This window comes from Rana temporaria, chromosome 3, assembly GCF_905171775.1.
Source record: "Rana temporaria chromosome 3, aRanTem1.1, whole genome shotgun sequence".
Lineage (NCBI taxonomy): Eukaryota > Metazoa > Chordata > Amphibia > Anura > Ranidae > Rana > Rana temporaria.
This window is the reverse complement of record NC_053491.1, coordinates 484,292,403-484,307,951: the sequence shown is the minus strand read 5'-3', so window position 1 is coordinate 484,307,951 and position 15,549 is coordinate 484,292,403.

Sequence of the window (15,549 nt, the reverse complement as noted above, 5' to 3'; positions counted from 1 at the left end):
TCAATATTTTTTACTTTTTTAGGCCGATACGTATTCTTCTTATTTTTGGTAAAAAAAAAAAAAAAAAAAAAATCGCCATAAGCGTTTATCGATTGGTTTGCGCAAAATTTATAGTGTTTACAAAATAGGGGATAGTTTTATTGCATTTTTATTAATATTTTTTTTTTACTACTAATGGCGGCGATCAGCGATTTTTTCCGTGACTCCGACATTATGGCGGACACATCGAACAATTTTGACATGTTTTTAGGACCATTGTCATTTTCACAGCAAAATGTGCTATAAAAATGCACTGATTACTGTGAAAATGACAATTGCAGTTTAGGAGTTAACCACTAGGGGGCGCTGAAGGGGTTAAGTGTGACCTCATATGTGTTTCTAACTGTAGGGGGCGGGACTGGACGTGTGACGTCACTGATCGCCTTTCCCTATATCAGGGAACACACGATCAATGACAGTGCCACTGTGAAGAACGGGGAAGCTGTGTTTACACTCACCTCTCCCCGTTCTTCAGCTCCTGTGACTGGACATTATGGCGGACACTTTTGACACCATTTTGGGACCATTGTAATTTTTACAGCGACCAGTGCTATAAAAATGCACTGATTACTGTGAAAATTACACTGGCAGTGAAGGGGTTAACTACTAGGGGACGCTGAAGGGGTTAAGTGTGCCCTAGGGAGTGATTGTTATGCCGCGTACACACGACCGTTTTTCATGACGAGAAAAATGCAATTCTTTTTACATTGGTCGTTAAAAACGGTCGTGTGTAGGCTCCAGAGCATTTTTTCTCGTCGTGTGTAGGCTTTAACGACTGGGGGGAAAAAAACGCGCAAGTTATAAGAACGGAAATTTGCATAATCAGCCCAAAGGGCGGCGCCTTTCAAATGGAACTTCCCCTTTATAGTGCCGTCGTACGTCTTGTACGTCACCGCACTTTGCTCGAGCATTTTTTATCGCGATCGTGTGTACGCAAGGCAGGCTTGAGAGGAATCACGTCGAGAAAAACGTAATTTTTTTCCATGACGTGAATAACGGTCGTGTGTAACATAACTGTTAGTGACGTGTCACGGCAAGCCACGCCCCCTGATCGCTGTTCCCGATGACTGGGAACAGACGATCAGGGGCATGTCACTAGGTTGTGTTTACATTGATATCTCCCCGTTCCTCAGCTCTGTGACCCGATCGCGGGACACCGGTGGACATCGAGCCCGCGGCGGCGCGCGACCAAACGGCCGGCAAACTAAAGGGGACGTATATATACGCCCATTTGCCCAGCCATGCCATTCTGTCGACGTAAAAGTGCGTGCGGTGGTCGGTTAAAGGCGCACAGGAAACCAAAAATGTAGAAAAATTTAAATTTAATCAGTTAAAATTTTATGATTGAATACATAAAACATTCATATATTGTGATCATTAAAATATACAAACAAAGGTGCACATCTGATTAATCTCGACATGTTTCTCCATTTGGTGGCTTCTTCAGGAGACCTTTAACAGCAGGCACAGTATATAACAGGGGTCTCCAAACCCAGGCCCTCGGGCCATATGCGGCCCGCATGTGTGTTTTATCCGGCCCGCGGTGTAAACAAAGCCGCCCATGCTGCCACGCCTTTTTTTTTTTTTTTTTAACGAGAGGCCGAGGCGCGGCACCTCCCCTCTTCCCGCCCGCTATTTGAAGTTATGATCCTTCCATGAGTGACGTCACAGCGGGTGGGAAGAGGGGAGGTGCCGTGCCTGTGACGTCACTCGTGGAAGGATCGTAACTTCAGCGGGTGGGAAGAAGGGAGGTGCCGTGCCTGTGACGTCACTCGTGGAAGGATCGTAACTTCAGCGGGGGGGGGGAGAGGGGAGGTGCCGTGCCTGTGACGTCACTCGTGGAAGGATCGTAACTTCAGCGGGTGGGAAGAGGGGAGGTGCCGTGCCTGTGACGTCACTCGTGGAAGGATCGTAACTTCAGAGGGTGGGAAGAGGGGAGGTGCCGTGCCTGTGACGTCACTCATGGAAGGATCGTAACTTCAGCAGGGGGGAAGAGGGGAGGTGCCGTGCCTGTGACGTCACTCGTGGAAGGATCGTAACTTCAGCGGGCGGGAAGAGGGGAGGTGCCGTGCCTGTGACGTCACTCGTGGAGGGATCGTAACTTCAGCGGGTGGGAAGAGGGGAGGTGCCGTGCCTGTGACGTCACTCGTGGAAGGATCGTAACTTCAGCGGGTGGGAAGAAGGGAGGTGCCGTGCCTGTGACGTCACTCGTGGAAGGATCGTAACTTCAGCGGGTGGGAAGAAGGGAGGTGCCGTGCCTGTGACGTCACTCGTGGAAGGATCGTAACTTCAGCGGGTGGGAAGAGGGAATGTGCCGTGCCTGTGACGTCACTCGTGGAAGGATCGTAACTTCAGCGGGCGGGAAGAGGGGAGGTGCCGTGCCTGTGACGTCACTCGTGGAAGGATCGTAACTTCAGCGGGCGGGAAGAGGGAAGGTGCCGTGCCTGCGACGTCACTCGTGGAAGGATCGTAACTTTAGCGGGCGGGAAGAGGGAAGGTGCCGTGCCTGTGACGTCACTCGTGGAAGGATCGTAACTTTAGCGGGCGGGAAGAGGGAAGGTGCCGTGCCTGTGACGTCACTCGTGGAGGGATCGTAACTTCAGCGGGTGGGAAGAGGGGAGGTGCCGTGCCTGTGACGTCACTCATGGAAGGATCGTAACTTCAGCGGGTGGGAAGAAGGGAGGTGCCGTGCCTGTGACGTCACTCGTGGAAGGATCGTAACTTCAGCGGGTGGGAAGAAGGGAGGTGCCGTGCCTGTGACGTCACTCGTGGAAGGATCGTAACTTCAGCGGGTGGGAAGAGGGAAGGTGCCGTGCCTGTGACGTCACTCGTGGAAGGATCGTAACTTCAGCGGGCGGGAAGAGGGGAGGTGCCGTGCCTGTGACGTCACTCGTGGAAGGATCGTAACTTCAGCGGGCGGGAAGAGGGAAGGTGCCGTGCCTGTGACGTCACTCGTGGAAGGATCGTAACTTTAGCGGGCGGGAAGAGGGAAGGTGCCGTGCCTGTGACGTCACTCGTGGAAGGATCGTAACTTTAGCGGGCGGGAAGAGGGAAGGTGCCGTGCCTGTGACGTCACTCGTGGAAGGATTGTAACTTTAGCGGGCGGGAAGAGGGGAGGTGCCGTGCCTGTGACGTCACTCGTGGAAGGATCGTAACTTCAGCGGGCGGGAAGAGGGGAGGTGCCGTGCCTGTGACGTCACTCGTGGAAGGATCGTAACTTCAGCGGGCGGGAAGAGGGGAGGTGCCGTGCCTGTGACGTCACTCGTGGAAGGATCGTAACTTTAGCGGGCGGGAAGAGGGGAGGTGCCGTGCCTGTGACGTCACTCGTGGAAGGATTGTAACTTTAGCGGGCGGGAAGAGGGGAGGTGCCGTGCCTGTGACGTCACTCGTGGAAGGATCGTAACTTCAGCGGGCGGGAAGAGGGGAGGTGCCGTGCCTGTGACGTCACTCGTGGAAGGATCGTAACTTCAGCGGGCGGGAAGAGGGGAGGTGCCGTGCCTGTGACGTCACTCGTGGAAGGATCGTAACTTTAGCGGGCGGGAAGAGGGGAGGTGCCGTGCCTGTGACGTCACTCGTGGAAGGATCGTAACTTTAGCGGGCGGGAAGAGGGGAGGTGCCGTGCCTGTGACGTCACTCGTGGAAGGATCGTAACTTCAGCGGGCGGGAAGAGGGGAGGTGCCGTGCCTGTGACGTCACTCGTGGAAGGATCGTAACTTTAGCGGGCGGGAAGAGGGGAGGTGCCGTGCCTGTGACGTCACTCGTGGAAGGATCGTAACTTTAGCGGGCGGGAAGAGGGAAGGTGCCCGCGCCTCGGAGACGGGAGCTGCAGAAGAGCTGAAGTACGGAGGTCAAGGGCTAGGGTGACCACTTTTCCAAACTGCCATTCAGGGACACCCCCCTCTTTCACCTTCCCCAAAAAAAGAGGAGGGGGTAATGTAGTCTCGGGGTTGATAGGGAATTTGGCAGCGGGTTATTTGTAGGGTATTTGTCAGGTGAATGTGCCACTTGCCACCAGATGCAGTGCCGCTTGCCACCCATAGCCTGCCACCAGATGCAGAAGTGCTGTCACTCCCTCTGCATGAGCCACGTGCGTAGAAAGAAAGGAGTGGCGTCGCTATCTGGAGAGTGACGATCACACCAGTCCCTGCTGGGTGCCGGAGAAGGAGGAGGTGCCGAGGTGGGTGGGGACAGCAGTGCTGCACTAGGCGCAGGCCTCGCTCCCGGCCTCACTGTCTGAGAGTAAATTGTCACTGGTTGCAAGACGCCAGGCAGTGCTGGTCCTAGCAACCAGTTCCGGAATTGTAGTTATTAGTTAGTAGGGGGTGGCTGTGTCCTCTATATCATTCCGGGACATTGTATTGTCCCGGGATGAAGGTGCCCGGGACCCGAGACAGACATGTCAATTGCGGGACAGTCCCGGGGCAATCCGGGACATGTGAAAAAAAAATAGGGGAGAGAAAACCGCGCTGCTAAAGACAAAAAGGACAGCTGCTAGCACACAACATACAGATAATACGTGAGAAACGTGAAATATAAAATTGTGCTGCGCTCATGAATAAATCTAGACCTGTGTGGTCATGTACAAAAAATGGTGCGACCAAATATGCACAAAATATATATTAACCACTTCCATACCGCACTTGCGCACCTTCCCGCCCAAGCCAATTTTCAGCTTTCAGCGCTGTCGCACTTTGAATGACAATTGCGCAGTCATGCTACACTGTACCCAAACAAAATTGGCGTCCTTTTTCCCCCACAAATAGAGCTTTCTTTTGGTGGTATTTGATCACCTCTGCGATTTTTTTTTTTTGTGCAACAACTAAAAAAAGACTGAAAATTATGAAAAAAAATACGTTTTTATTTTTTTCTGTTATTCTTTTTGTAAATAAGTAAGTTTTCTCTTTCAATTACGGGCACTGATATGGTGGCACTGATGGGCACCGATAAGGTAGTACTGATGGGCACCGATGAGGTGGCACTGATAGGCGGCGCTGGTATGCGGCACTGATGGGCGCTGGTATGCGGCACTGATGGGCACTCATGGGCGGCACTGATGGGCACTCATGGGCGGCACTGATGGGCACTCATGGGCGGCACTGATGGGCACTCATGGGCGGCACTGATGGGCACTCATGGGCGGCACTCATGGGCGGCACATATGGGTGGCACTGATGGGTACTTATGGGTGGCACAGATGGGCACGGATTGGCACTGTGGGGTGGCACTGATGGATCCATGTTGCCAATCGGTGCCCATTTGTGGGCACTGATTGGCATCTTTTTTTTTTCTGTCTTTTTTTTTATTTATATTTTTTTTACAATTTTTTTTACTATTTTATTTTTTTTTGCCCATTTTTTTTTAATTCCCTGGTGGTCCAGTGTGGCGATCCGAGGGGGGGCTGCGCTGATAAACAATCAGCGCGAACCCCCCCTGTCAGGAGAGCCGCCGATCGTCTCTCTTCTACTCGCGTCTGTCAGACGCGACTGAGGAAGAGCCATCAACGGCTCTTCCTGTTTACATCGTGATCAGCCGTGGTTGGACACGGCTGATCACGTGGTAAAGAGCCTCCGTGAGAGACTCTTTACCGAGATCGGTGTTGCGGGGTGTCAGACTGACACCCCGCAACAACGATCGCCGGGGGCGCGCAGCGGCTCAATATCCTGAGGACGTCATATGACGTCCAGTCAGGATTAGGCAACCACTTTGCCGCCGTCAATCTGTCATTGGCGGGGGCGGCAAGTGGTTAAAGATGGTGTGTAAACAATATACATGCAGCAGCAAATATATATATATATATATATATATATATACACACAGTATACGTGGAAAAACCAAGTGACAGTGAATGTATTCCAATACTAAAAAATATTATAAAAAGTGGTCATGAGTCACCTCAGAAGAGGGTCCATGTAAATGGTTACTGATGTCAATCAGGTGCAATCCTCGCCAGCAAGCATGGGACAATGATGATGATAATCTTGATGGTACAACCAATATGTAAATAAACATGAATCCAGAAAAGGTATAAGATGGGTACTCTTACCGTATGGCGTGGACCCAAAACCCCTCAGGAATGGGTCAAATAGGCAAAGGTAAGAGTGATGGTATCTCTACCGTGTTTCCCCCGAAAATAAGCCCGGGTCTTATATTAATTATGCCAACAAAAGACACAGTAGGGCTTATTTTCGGGGTAGGTCTTACCATGTAATGTACTGTCTTCTCTCCCCCTCTCCCTCACTGCCTGTCAGGAATCCCCAGTGTGAACTGAGTTAAAATGCTTGTAAAATCCTACAATCCTCTCTATTACAGTATTATATAATGTACAATGTGTGCGTTTCTGTAATATAATTGTGCCAAATACATTTGTTATAGATCCGCTCTGCACTTCTGTTACCCGCCGGAGCTCTCTTCCCCGCAATTATATTACAGAAACACACATTGTACATTATAAACTACTGTAATAGAGCGGATTATAGGATTTTACAAGCATTTTTAACTAGGGCTTATTTTCGGGGTAGGGCTTATATTGCAACCCTCCTGGAAAATAACGCTAGGTCTTATTTTCAGGGTAGGTCTTGTATTTGGGGAAACAGGGTAGCACCTCCGAAGGTCATCTCTGGTATAGTCAGGAAGTTCCTCCCATCTGTTCACCAATATTTTCCAGGAATTCAAAAAGCTCCAAACTCAAATCACTGGTTCCCAGCAGCTCAATGTTATGGACAGCGAGGGTCAAAAAGGGAGCAGTATCCCTCCAGGGATTTACAGCATGGCATAAAAAGAAACAAGAAAAAAAAAGGCCTCCACATAGCGCAGGTCACAAAAGTAAACCCAAAGTAAATCCGGGACATGTGGTCACCCTATCAGAGGCTGATCATGTTATTGTGTTGAAATAGGAAAACAATCAGCGCAAACAACCAATATGAATAAACTAAATCAAATGCTAGCTGATGGGGACACCGGCATCCCCATCATGATGTCCCCATCAGCAATGATGAGGATGCTGCTGATGGGGACACCGCTGATGGGAATACCGCTGATGGGAACACCACTGATGGGGACACCGCTGATGGCAATACTGCTGATGGGGACACCGCTGATGGGAATACCGCTGATGGGAACACCACTGATGGGGACACCGCTGATGGCAATACTGCTGATGGGGACACCGCTGATGGCAATACTGCTGATGGGGACACCGCTGATGGCAATACTGCTGATGGGGACACTGCTGATGGGGACACCGCTGATGGCAATACTGCTGATGGGGACACCGCTGATGGCAATACTGCTGATGGGGACACTGCTGATGGGGACACCGCTGATGGCAATACTGCTGATGAGGACACTGCTGATGGGGACACCGCTGATGGCAATACTGCTGATGGGGACACTGCTGATGGGGACACCGCTGATGGCAATACTGCTGATGAGGACACTGCTGATGGGGACACCGCTGATGGCAATACTGCTGATGGGGACACTGCTGATGGGGACACTGCTGATGGGGACACTGCTGATGGGGACACTGCTGATGGGGACACCGCTGATGGGGACACCGCTGATGGCAATACTGCTGATGGGGACACTGCTGATGGGGACACTGCTGATGGGGACACTGCTGATGGGGATACTGCTGATGGGGACACCGCTGATGGGGACACCGGTGTCCCCGTCATGATGTCCCCATCAGCGGTGTCCCCATCAGCAATGATGGGGATGCTGCTGATGGGGACACCGCTGCTGGGGTCACTGTTGATGGGGACACAGCTGATGGGGACACTGATGAGGACACCGCTGATATTTTATACATAACAGTTTTTTTTTTTGGCCCCTGAATACTTGTAAAATCTACAATGTGGCCCTCGTGTTGAAAAGTTTGGAGACCCCTGGTATATAAGATGATCACTAAAATAGAAAATACATATTTTGAAAATAAAGATACAAAAATGAAATACAAAAGAGTTCTATGAAATTCCAGGTCGGACAGAATGCAACACAGCCAATGCGCTAGCTTGGACACTGACCCGTGTAATCGGTAGAAACCAAAATGGAAAGTAAATGAAGAGAAATCCAATCAATATTTGGGGTGATCGTCCTTTGCCTTCAAACCAGCATCAGCTCTTCTAGGTAGACCTGCACACAGGTTTTTGAAGGAACTCGGCAGGTAGGTTGCTCCAAACATCTTAGAGAACTAAGGACAGATCTTCTGTGGATGTCGGCTGCCTTATATCCTTCTGTCTCTTCATGTCATCCCAGACAGACTCCATGATGGTTAGATCAGGACTCTGTGGGGGCCAAACCCTCAGGCCCCGTACACACGACCGAGTTTCTCGGCAGAATCCAGCAAGAAACAAGATGGGAGACGTATTCTGCCGAGAAAACCGGTCGTGTGTACACTTTTCGTCGGGAAACTCGTCGAGCCAAATAGAGAGCATGTTCTCTATTTCCTCGTTGGGCAATGGGAAAATTTGGCTCGACGAGTTTTCTGACAGCCGAACAAGGAACTCGACGAGCAAAACGATGTGTTTTTGCCCGTCGAGTTTCTCGGTCGTGTGTACGGGGCCTCACTTCCAGGCAGGGCTGGACTGGGACAAAAATGTTGGCCCTGGACTTCGTCCAGACTGGCCCACTTTGACAGGTCTCTCCCACAGCGGCCGGACAACTCCCGCACCCCCCCCCCCCCCCCCGGCCACCCAAGCCCCCTCTCCCTCTTCCCTAGCCACTAGCCGTTCTACTTTATTAGAGTAGAACGGCTGGTACTCTTATAGGCAGTACCAGTGGGGAAGCGAGACATTTTTTCACCCGGGGCACAGAATCAGTTCGGTGCCCCCCATTATGGGACAAGATTAGGCAGAAGTGAGAAACTCCCAGGCCATAGCTGTTGAGTCAGCTGTCTGTCCCCTCCCCCCATGCTCCTCTGATCCTCCCCCTGCTTCTTTGTTCCCCCCAGGTGAGCGCTGCAGGGAAGGAGAGGAGGTGAGCGCTGCGGGAAGGGAGAGACAGAGGAGGGGGGGGGGGGGCGGTGGTCCGCTGTCACTGAAGCCGGCCCACTGAGCTATCGGCCCACCGGGAAACTCCCTGTAGTCCCAATGGCCAGTCCATCCCTGCTTCCAGGACTTCTTGTTCTTTACACTGAACGCTAAAGGTTTAAATTTACATTTTGGTCATCAGGAAGCGTCCGTACGCCGAGGCGCATTCTGGTCACGTCACTTCCGGGTTCCGAGCTTACGATTTGTCTCTCAGTGGCAGTGGAATGCACGCCGATCTCACAGCGCAAGCTCCCACCAACATTCACGCGGGTCATCCCTAGTGCCGGGACAAGGCTTCCATCCCTTATGGACAACCATGTTGGAAAGGAGAGTAGAGTCCAGAGGTTCCCTGATTCATCCACAGTCTACTTGCTCCTGAATTCCAATCGAGCGTTCCCAGACATAGGCCCGGATTCAGATAGAATTTACGTTGGCATATCGATTGATAAAATAAAAAAATAAAAAATTCAGACGAAAATACTGTAGCTGCTGACTTTTAAAATAAGGACTAGTGCTGTCAGTTAAACGCGCTATTAACGGCGTTAACGCAAACCCATGTTAACGCCGTCAATTTTTTTATCGCGCGATTAACGAGGCGGCGTTCGGGGGTTATACCGGGATGATGCCTGCAGCCGCAGGTACCGGTACCAGTACCGTTGTTTAGAGCGGGCGATCGGCTATCCAAACATAACAACCGATGCGGCTAAAAGCCGCTCGGTTGTTATGCCGGAGGAGCGGAAGGGGACATCCCCCCCCTCCCGCCGCCTTTCGCCGCTCTGACCGGGCCTCCCGTCCCACCGGGAGACCCGATCCTCCATCCGCCGCGTTCTGTGTTCAGGCGGAGACTGACACTAAGCCGTAAACGGCTTTGATTCAGTCTCCGCATTGAAACCACGGAAGCGACGTCACTTCCGGGTTTCTCGGCTGCCAATGGCGCCGGATTTAAAAAAGTACACAGTATTCAGAATCGCCGTTTTCGGCGATCTGAATACTTTGAAGTGCAAAGGAGGGATCCCTCCATAAAGAGTACCTGTCACCACCTATTGCTGTCACAAGGGATGTTTACATTCCTTGTGACAGCAATAAAAGTGATCAAAATGTAAAAAAATTAAAAAACACAATTTAATATTATAAAAAAATAAAAAATAAATAAGAAAACAAAAAAAAAATGTTTTAAAGGGTGAACCTCCTTAATGGCGCGATTAATCGTGAGTTAACTATGACATTAATGCGATTAATCGCGATTAAAAATTTTAATCGCTTGACAGCACTAATAAGGACACTTGCCTGTCCAGGGCGCCCGCCATGTCGGCACCCCAAAGCCGGTCTGTCCTTCGGCTCTCAGTAGCTTCCACCGCCATCTTTGATAAGGGAATCAGGAAGTGAAGCCTTCACTTCCTGGTTCCCTACTGCGCATGTGCGATCTGAATGGTCCCTGCTGTCTTCTGGGCCCTGTGTGTCTCTCAGAAGACAGCGGGGGGGACGGTGACGGAGGAGGGGCCGGATATGGCATAGGTATTCACGGATACTGCGACTATCTCTGCCCGGAAGTGGGAGCAAATACCTGCATTAGAGAGGTATCTGCTCCCCCCCCTGAAAGGGGCCAAATGTGACAACGGAGGGGGGGAGGGTTTCCTGAAAAGCGGAAGTTCCATTTTAGGGTGGAACTCCGCTTTTAAGTAAAGAGGTCGTGGAGATCTGGTGGGCAGGTTTTTCGTTTGAGCCCATTGGGTATGACTTGGATCTCCTGTCAAGTGGTGAAGGACTTTCTGCACATTCATCAAGTTTTTTTTCACTGAAGATTTATGGACTTTCAATAGACACTGTAAATATTTTCACTTTCGATATTTGATATACAAGCGCTGCGCAAACTGTTGGCGCTATATAAATCCTGTATAATAATAATAATAATTTCACATTATTCCATGTCACATGGTCTGAAATATAAAAAACAAAACGCCGGCAACTCTGGAAATTCTTCTGTAATCTTTTATTATAACATTACCATTAAAATGTGAGCGCTGACGTGTTTCGGCACTTATCCTTGCTTATACATTTAAGCCCCGGACCTTTAGGCCGCTAAAGGACCCGGCCAGGTTTTGCGATTCGGCACTGCGTCGCTTTAACAGACAATTGCGCGGTCGTGCGACGTGGCTCCCAAACAAAATTGGCATCCTTTTTTCCCCACAAATGGAGCTTTCTTTTGGTGGTATTTGATCACCTCGGCTGTTTTTATTTTGTGCGCTATAAACAAAAATAGAGCGAAAATTTTGAAAAAAAATGCTATATTTTTTACTTTTTGCTATAATAAATATCCCCCAAAAATATATAAAAAACATTTTTTTTCCTCAGTTTAGGCCGATACGTATTCTTCTACCTATTTTTGTTTAAAAAAAAAAAAATCGCAATAAGCGTTTATCGGTTGGTTTGCGCAAAATTTCTAGCGTTTACAAAATAGGGGATAGTTTTATTGCATTTTTATAAATTCGTTTTTTTACTACTAATGGCGGCGATCAGCGATTTTTTTTTTTCGGGACTGCGACATTATGGCGGACACTTCGGACAATTTTGACACACTTTTGGGACCATTGTCATTTTCACAGCAAAAAATGCATTTAAAATGCATTGTTTATTGTGAAAATGACAATTGCAGTTTGGGAGTTAACCACAAGGGGCGCTGAAGGGGTTATGTATGACCTAATATGTGTTTCTAACTGTAGGGGGGTGTGGCTGTAGGTGTGACGTCATCGATTGTGTATCCTTATAAAAGGGAACATGATCGATGACGCTGCCACAGTGAAGAACGGTGAAGCTGTGTTTACACACACCTCTCCCCGTTCTTCAGCTCCGGGGACCGATCGCGGGACTCCAGCGGCGATCGGGTCCCGCGGTCCCGGCCGCGCGCCCGCGCACTAGCACAGGAAGTACCTGTACGTGCATGTGGCCAGCCTTGCCATTCTGCCGACGTAAATGTGCAGGAGGCGGTCCTTAAGTGGTTAAACCACTTGCCGACCGGACGCCGTCTTTATGCGGCGGCAGGTCGGCGCGATCCTGCGAACCGCCGTAGGTGTACGTTGGTCCCCTTTAAGTGGGATTGATGCGCCCACTGCATCGTGTGCAGATGTTCGTGACGGCGATGGCGATGACCGCCCGCCGTGAGCGATCGTGGGCACGAGAGGCAAAACAACGACGTGTGTAAACACACACATCCCTGTTCTTTTCTGTGAGGACAGACAGATCGTGAGTTCCTAATAGGAATCACGATCTGTGTCATTTCCTCTAGGTCAGTCCCCTCCCCCCTACAGTTAGAACACACACTAGGGAACACAATTAACCCCTTCCTCGCCCCCTAATGTTAACCCCTTCGCTGCCAGTGAAATTTTTACAGTAATCAGTGCATTTTTATAGCACCGATCGCTGTAAAAATGACAATGGTGTCAAAAGTGTCTGCCATAACGTCGCAGTCCAAATCGCTGATCGCCGCCATTACTAGTAAAAAAAAATGTAATAAAAATGCCAGCAAACTATCCCCTTTTTTTGTAGATGCTATAACTTTTAAGCAAACCAATCGATAAACGCTTATTGCGATTCTTTTTACCAAAAATATGTAGAAAAATACGTATCGGCCTAAACCGAGAAAAAAATCGCTTTTTTTAAAAAACAATTGGGTAAATTTATTATAGCAAAAAGTAAAAAATATTGTGTTTATTTTTTTTTTCAAAACTGTTGCTCTTTTTTTTTTCTTCTTCTTCTTTTCTTTTAACCACTTCCATACAGGGCACTTACGCACCTTCCCGCCCAAGCCAATTTTCAGCTTTCAGTGCTGTCGCACTTTGAATGGCAATTGCGCGGTCATGCTACACGGTACCCAAACAAAATTGACGTCCTTTTTCCCCACAAATAGAGCTTTCTTTTGGTGGTATTTGATCACCTCTGCGTTTTTTTTTTTTTTGCGCAACAACTAAAAAAAGACTGAAAATGTAGAAAAAAAATTACGTTTTTATTTTTTTCAGTAATTTTTTTTGTAAATAAGTAAGTTTTCTCTTTCAATTACGGGCACTGATATGGCGGCACTGATGAGCACAGATGAGATGGCACTGATGGACATCGATGAGGTAGTACTGACGAGCACAGATGAGGTGGCACTGATTGGCGGCGCTGATGGGCACTCATGGGCGGCACTGATGGGCACTCATGGGCAGCACTGATGGGCACTCATGGGCGGCACTGGGCACTCATAGGCGGCACAGATGGGCACTGTGGGGTGGCACAGATGGGCACTGATGGACACTGTGGGGCGGCACTGATGGACACTGTGGGGCGGCACTGATGGACACTGTGGGGCGGCACTGATTTACTTATGTTGCCAGTCAGTGCCCATTTGTGGGCACTGATTGGCATCTTTTTTTTTTCCTATTGGTTTCCTGCACTGCATCTATCCAGTTCCAAATCTGTGGGCTTTCAGTTTCCTGCCACTTTTTTGGAATAAGCCTCTTCGCTGCGTTCAGCAGGTGAGGTAAAAGGGACTGCTTGTACCTTTTTAATGCCCTCTTGGCTACAATGGAAAAGGACAACCCAGGGGTCTTTCTTTATCTCCTTGCCCGTAATCTCTTTTATTTGGCTTAGTATAGTGTCCCAATAGTTTTGAATTTTCGGGCAGGTCCACCATAAATGTGCCATCGTTCCTCTATCTGAGCATCCACGCCAGCACTCGGCGGCCTGTCCTGCTTTAAAGTTACTGGGCCAGATTCACGTAGATCAGCGGATCTATAGATCCGCTCGATCTACCTGATTTAAGATCCGCTCCTCGCAAGTTTGGGAGGCAAGTGGGTAATTCACAAATCACTTACCTCCAAACTCGCGGCGGCGGATCGCAAATTCCGCGGCTAGGGGGAGTGTACTATTTAAATCAGGCGCGTTCCCGCGCCGATTTAAATGCGCATGCGCCGTCCGCGAAATTTCCCGGCGTGCATTGCTCCCACTGACGTCGCTAGGACGTCAGTGGTTTTCGACGCTTACGTAAACGACGTCCGTCCGTATTCGAGAACGACTTACGCAAACGACGTTAAAAAATTCAAATTCGACGCGGGAACGCCGGCTATACTTAACATTGGCTGCGCCTCATCGAAACAGGGGTAAGTATACGCCGGGAAAGCCGCTACGGAAACGACGTAAGAACACTGCGTCGGGTCCGCGTACGTTCGTGAATTTGCGTATCTCGCTGATTTACATATTATTCAACGTAAATCAGCGGGAACGCCCCCGGCGCCATTTTCAAATTGAAAATAAGATCCGACAGTGTAACACAGTGTAACACTGTCGGATCTTAGCCATATCTATGCGTATCTGATTCTATGAATCAGGCGCATAGATAGGACCAGTGTAAGTCAGAGATACGATGGTGTATCTGTAGATATCTGTAGATAATACACCGTCGTATATCTTTGTGAATCTGGCCCACTAGATTTATCGGGGGTAATATACCAACCCGAGATGCATTTGTAATTTGTCTCGGCTGTTCGTGTGTCTATTGCTGAGGAGTGAGTCAGTTGCATAATCCTCTGAAAGGTGTTTACCCCTCTGGGAATTTCCAACTCGATTTCCCATTTCTCTACAAAAGGTGCTTCCCTCCGTGCTCTTAACTTAATAAGTCCCGTAAAGTTTTGTGATCGTGCCCTTAGAATTTTCTGATATGCATAACTTCTCTAATGGTGTCAGCTCCGCCCCCGTCCGTAATGGGCGGGGAAGGTGCTGCACAAAGTGATGCAACTGGGAGTAATGCCACCTATCAAGATTCCAGTAATCCGTTCTGGTTTTCAATTCTTCATAGGTCCTTATCTCACCATCTTTAACCAGTTAAGCCCCGGACCAATATGCTGCCTAAAGACCCAAGGTGTTTTCACAGTTCGGGACTGCGTCGCTTTAACAGACAATTGCGCGGTCGTGCGACGTGGCTCCCAAACAAAATTGGCATCCTTTTTTTTTCCCCCACAAATAGAGCTTTCTTTTGGTGGTATTCGATCACCTCTGCGGTTTTTATTTTTTGCGCTATAAACAAAAATAGAGCGACAATTTTGAAAAAAATGCAATATTTTTTACTTTTTGCTATAATAAATATCCCCCAAAAACATATATAACATTTCTTTTTTTCCTCAGTTTAGGCCGATACGTATTCTTCTACCTATTTTTGGTAAAAAAAATCGCAATAATCGTTTATCGGTTGGTTTGCGCAAAATTTATAGCGTTTACAAAATAGGGGATAGTTTTATTGCATTTTTTATTTTTTATTTTTTTTACTACTAATGGCGGCGATCAGCGATTTTTTTTCGTGACTGCGACATTATGGCGGACACTTCGGACAATTTTGACACATTTTTGGGACCATTGTCATTTTCACAGCAAAAAATACATTTAAATTGCATTCTTTATTGTGAAAATGACAGTTGCAGTTTGGGAGTTAAACACAAGGGGGCGCTGTAGG